Genomic DNA, 6000 nt, shown 5'->3' with positions numbered 1-6000 from the left:
TGGTGTATGTCAGTTTTGAAGTTTATGAAATCGTAAAGTAACATAAAATAAAAACATAAAATAAAATTTAAAGAGGTTAAATGATGATATCACGTTTTAAAAAAACAGGTCAGAAATATCAGTAAAACCAAGTCTACAAAGCTATTTTTAGAAACACAACCAGTAAAAGTCATTCTCCTCACTGGAGTTCAAATTCACTTACACGGGAGTCAGTCTGCTTTCATGAAGCCTCCTCTTGACTGAATTATCAAATTAACTCAGTCAGAAAGAATCACAGATTGGTTTTTGATGCTTTTTGAGAAGCTTGTTAATGGCTGATTAGGATGAGTTACATAGAAATGATCTGTAGTGTCTGACATGGGATATGAGAGAGGGAGACAGAGGCACACAGACAGTCAGAGGAGATGGGCTTTATTGTTGCAGCCAACCTGAAACACAGGAGTTTAATTATTTAGCTTTTTGTTACGAGTGTCTGTTGTCTCCAAGCTGTTTCCGAGCGTTTCATTCACTTCTCAAAGTGACCATGTGGATGTTTACCTCCATATACTCCACTCACTATGACTGTTAAATTCAATTCACGATACAGAATAACAAAATCCTTTTTATTCCTAAGTGAAATGTGGAGATATCACAAGGTTAATGTTTCTGTGGTTAGGCATGGAGCTGGAGAAAGTGGACACTATGGTCTGTTGTTGTTGTGCAGGTCTCACACTGGTTGTTTTAGGGGGACCAGCAGCACCTGCTTGGATCTGGCACTGTAGAGTTTTGCATTGTGAGTGCTGTAAAGGATGACACTGCTTCAGATGGCAAAAAAGATCAGTGGTATTACCTGTCTTTGTGGGAACATGCTTTCAACACAGTCTTGCAGTGCAGCTACTCTGCTTCTTGTTGGACTTTAAATAGCCAAAATATCTCCACACTTCTGAATTCCTTGGACCTTTCTTTCCAACAGTCTCCTCCTCTGTTGAGCCTCGGGCTGTGTCCGTTGGGGCATCTTCTTCAGTAACACTGTCTCTTGAGTTTTCATTAATATTTTCTGTCGTCGTTTTCTCTTTCATCTTGTTCCCTCTCCTGCTGTACGCTGCTGCAGTCGCCCAAACATTAGCAGTTGTGCTGCTCCTTCACTCTGTGCTGTGCGCTTCAGCTTAACCTGACTGACTGATTAGTTTGGCGCAGTGCTATTCTCATTATCATTGGCTTTTTGTTTTGTCTTTCAAAACATGGATGGAATGAGCTCTGTAGATGTTGTATCAACCATATCTTTATTTCTATCGAGGAAAGTTATTTTGCAATTGTTCCCACAGTCGTCATATTAAGAGAATATATAGCCGGGGAACATCTTTTCCACCCCACAGAGTTATAGTTCCCTCTGGAGCAGTATCTAAAAGGTGAAGCTAAAATTTATTAGATGGAAGTGAGAGCAGGAACAAAGGAGCCAAACTCTAAAGAGCAGAGATTCAGATACAAGCTGCAAAAGTACTGAAAGCTGCTTATCATGTTATTAATAGAAATAATAATCCACATCCACAAACTATCAGGGGCTTATTTTCACACTTTCTGATCATAAGTAAACATCATGACCTAAACTCAGCACCGAGCAACACCATGCTGCTGTTCCCATTTTGTGCTTTATACATCTGGGGAACATTGGACTCTGTTGTTGGATTTATTTGGGTGTTTCATTTTATCTTTATACCAGACGAAATTAAAAGGCCACATGTTATACATACTGAAAATTACATGGGAAAACTTTATGCATTCCTTCTTGATTTAAGGAGATATGTGCGGAGAGGCGATCTGTGCCAACTGAAGGTCATTCAGCTTGAGCTAAAAATACTTATCCCGGTGTTTTATGGATCTGCTTCATAAACATACAGAGACAAGAGTAAAACAAAATGTAGAGTGACCATCAGAGAGAGATGGAGGGAGGGGAAGGAGAGAGAGAGAGAGAGGACGGGTGCCTCCTTCACTGGAGGGCTGAAGAGGAGGGACTAGACCAGAGCGGGTTAATGTCTGCTGCTGTGAGTTCAGGGGGAGAGCGACACCGCGCAACATCTCCGCCACTGACTGCGCTCCGTCCCGGTCAGACTCCGCACCGACTCTCCAAATAGCTACGGGGACTCCTCACCTCTCCACGAACCCTCCACGGGTTCTCCGCGAGGTTTCTCCACTTTTTGTCTCCCTCTCTGAGTCCACGGTGTCGTCCCCCCCACCACAACCACCACCCACCCCCGGTGTCTCCCGGCGCGCACTGGCCTCGTCGCTGCTTTTTGCGCACGGACACTTCTCCACATTCCCACTTGGCGTCTGCTGCGCTGCGCTCCGCTCATCACTTCACTTCTCCGAAGAGTCCCGAGCGACAGCCGCAACCTCAGGCTGCAGCACACTCTTTCTTTTTTTTGGTTTTTAGGTTCAGTAATTAGTCTCGCGTTGAGCTCGGACTGAAGAACAATGTGATTGTGGCTCCTGGGGATTTAGTGTCGTGACATGCTTTCAGGACCCGGCGGCTCCACAGAGAAATGGTGAGTTAAATCCGCTTTTATTCTCGCAGATTATCAGACCACTGTACGCGCTTGCAGCTCGTTTGTCTCCGGCGTGAGCTTGACCTCTGCGGATAAGGTGACGCTCACAAGCCGAAGGCAGCGTGACCTTCCCTTCCAAAATGAAAAATCAATCTTTATATTCTTATGCTCCTTCTGTAATTTGGAGTTTGTGGCGCTCTCATGTGAGTTTAAAGTCACCTTAATTAGTGCATTAAAAGAGCCAAAGTAAAATATATATCTGTTCTAATATGACTTGTGATGATATGTGTGTGTCGCATCGCATCCAAGTTGTCAAAGTTTGCTGTAACTCTCAGCCATAAAACATGTAAAATAACTCTTATTTAGTTTCTATGGGGTTTCATGCCCGGGAGTCGTTTGACCTCCACGGGTAGAAAACTCCCATTTCCCGCTTCCTATCGATCCGTTTTAACGTGGATCTACATACTTTTCCATACATGTGATTCCGGGGTTGCGAGGCAGGGTTTTTTTTTTTTTTTGCGCGCGTGTCGATCAGTTATCTATCGATAAGGAGGGCTTGTAGATCGGCAGAGTGGATTGACTGTCAGCTGTCACATGTTGGCAGCGTGAAGCAGGAGGCTGTAGAGACCGACCTGATCCTGTAGGTGAGCAGTTACTGACGGAAAATGTTGGATTATTGTGATTTCATTTTGTTTTCAGGAGTTTACTGCGTTTGATTGTTGCTCCTTTATTTAATTTGTGCTCTGTCAGATGGAGATGTGGTTTTTCTCTGTCACTCTGCTTCTCTTCTGTGAGGACGGTTCCTGTTTCTGCATAAGAATTTCAGCTTTCTACTCTTTAGAGTTTTATTTTAAACAGAGATTTCCACTGCTGAGCAAATGAAACATGTTGCATTTGTTTTAAGAGCAGAATATTTTTTTTATAAATTGTGTTTTTGAATCAGGAATTAGTGAGATTATCAGTGGGTGGTGCTGCATTTTAGGTTTGAGAAGATTACAGTTTGTTCCATTTCATTACTTGACATTCAGTGTTTGACAAATTGCCTCATAAACCACTTCTGTTTTCATGTCATTTGCATCTGAAACACTTCACTTGTACTTGACTAATTGTACAATGCAGTCACTTGAAGGGCTTTGATTATTATGGTTATGTAATATTTATGGATCAGACGTGCACAGTGGATCAAAGGTGCAGGTACAGCGTGTCGTTATATTGACTGATATGATGATCGGAGGATCACAGCTGTATCATTTACAGTTCACACTCTTGCCCACACCCACTCAGAGCCTGCAGCTAAAGAACCACATGAGACTGGAGCGCAGCCAGAGCACTTGCAATTTTTACAGTCAATGCAAATCACCTCGAGTGTAAGTTATACATTAGTGTGGGTGGCAGGACTTCTCAGACTAACTCCTTTTTCCTATCCTATTTGAATTTTAACCCTTAAAATTTAATTTATGTTTTTTTTTAAATTTCCGCTTGCGTGAGGCATGTGTAAGTGCACGTAGACACACACCCCTTATTTGCACTGGATCAGGTAGTTACAGTCAGGAGTGTGTACACACAGGAGCATCAGGAAAACAAGGTGCCCTCTTTTAGAAGAGATACATAAGAAATAACTGGTGAGCAGCAGCAGCAGCAGCTCTCCACTTTCCTTCAAGTGAGTTGTGGATGTGAATCCCTCCTTCCTCTCTGTAACAAGGAGAGGCTCTTCTACAGATGCGCTTGTGATTATATTGGCTTTTATTGCTTTGCTTTCCTGTAAAGCTCAAGTTATGCTGTTGCATTTTTTTGGTTTGAAGTCTGTGTACAGTATTAATGACTGTGTGTGTCCCTCTCACCCTGTGATTACTTTAAAACGATGCTTGGTTGCGTATGTGCATATATTTGTGTCATTGACTGAGGCTGTGTTTGCATTTCATTTCCTTCAGTCTACACGCTGATTATCTGACCAGCAGAAAATGAATCACAGCTGAAATAACTGATCAGCTGTCAGTTATCTAATAAAATACCCACAGTTATTTCTTGGTCTTTGTTTCACATTATCATGAAGTATTTTTCCTTTGGCAGCCGATCAGACACAACTCTTGCTGTGGCGACTCTTGAGGAGAATTTGTCATCAGTTTTGACATTCAATGAAGTGTGTACAACCGGGAGGAGACCCCAGGGAAGATCCAGAACACGCTGGATAGACTCTAACTCTTGTCAGGCCTGGGAAAGCCTCAGGAGCCCCCATGAGGAGCTGGAGGAATGGATGGGAAGGACAGAAGGCTAACTTGCAGTACTGTCTGGATTATTGGTTGGACAGTGTCAGACTTTAATTTGTAGCCAGTTACAGACTCATGATGTTTTTCAGTCTGTTTCTACACTTAAAGCTGCATTAAGTGGTTTTTGTCCACTAGAGGGCAGAATGGAGACTTTAAAACCAACTATGCAACAAATCTTGACCGTACGAGCTTCTAAAGCTAACGTCTTAGCACAGAGATTTCCTCAGACATCATGCAGATACCACCTTCTACCCACCTGTTGAAATTAAGTCTAGTATGCAGTGGTCTTTTTGAACAAAAGCAGAGAAAATATCTGTCTGATCTCACGTGTTTCCCTCTGCCTCCTGCTGTTTTCTTGCTGCGCAGGGCAGCGTTTTATCAGGCTGCTGGAACTCGTGCAGGTTTTTGTTTTCAGAGGTTGGTAAAAGCTTTTTTTGAATTTAACCTGATGGATCAGACGCCAGCGTCAAAACAGTGAGATGAAATTGGTTGAAAGCTTCACAAAGCTGTGGGATGAGGGAGGTGGGGGTTGATTATGAGTAATGTATGTCTCTCTCAGGAGCTTAAGTCTGAGCACAGGTTTTTTGTTTTTTTTGGATAATGCATGCTTATCTCAACACTGAACTGAAGACAGAGTGATAGGCTTTTTACAGCGTGTCTGTCCTCTTTAACATCCTGCTGTTCCTGCGATCACCATGTAACTATAATCTATATTTAGAGTCAGTTAATGTGTTAGGACAGTATAGAACAGTCAATACAGATATCAGAGAAAGTGATTCTAGTATTGATGAGTTTGGTAACACACAGACGGGTGCACATGTTTCAGAGCAACAGCAGCTGTAGGACATACATACAGTACTGTATATCACTCACATGTTGACATTTAGCACTTATGTTCCTCAGACGTGTTCCTCTTGTTTAGATAATATCAGTGATTATAGAGGGTAATGTACTCAGTAGCTTTTATGACCTCTGCTCACAGAAGAAAGACGTGTCCCAGCAAAATAAAAGTTGCTTCTACAAATTATCATGTATGTATGCAGATATTCTGCATTAATAATTTTGTTTTGGGCAAACATAATGCTGACCAGACTTTTCTGTGCCAATGAAGAAAGTAGTGTGAAAAGTAAGGATGTAAGCAGCTGTGTCTCTTGGTGTTTTGGCTCATCTCCCATTGAAAGTTTAGTTTTTTTTGTTCCCCTCCTCCAACT

The 6000-nt window shown here is 42.2% G+C and overlaps 1 protein-coding gene across 1 annotated transcript in view; it reads left to right on the top strand.

The window, feature by feature from the left end:
* The first annotated feature begins 3087 nt into the window (after positions 1-3087).
* The window catches only part of htr4 (5-hydroxytryptamine receptor 4), a 121452-nt gene continuing 118539 nt past the window's right edge, over positions 3088-6000 (top strand). The window contains 1 exon segment of the mRNA XM_051072567.1: positions 3088-3166. The gene's annotated coding sequence lies outside the window, so the exon portion shown is untranslated.

This window comes from Lates calcarifer, linkage group LG8 (genome assembly GCF_001640805.2).
Source record: "Lates calcarifer isolate ASB-BC8 linkage group LG8, TLL_Latcal_v3, whole genome shotgun sequence".
In the NCBI taxonomy this organism is placed as follows: Eukaryota; Metazoa; Chordata; class Actinopteri; family Centropomidae; genus Lates; species Lates calcarifer.
Note: the sequence above shows the minus strand (reverse complement) of the source record. Positions and strands in the feature narration are given on the sequence as shown.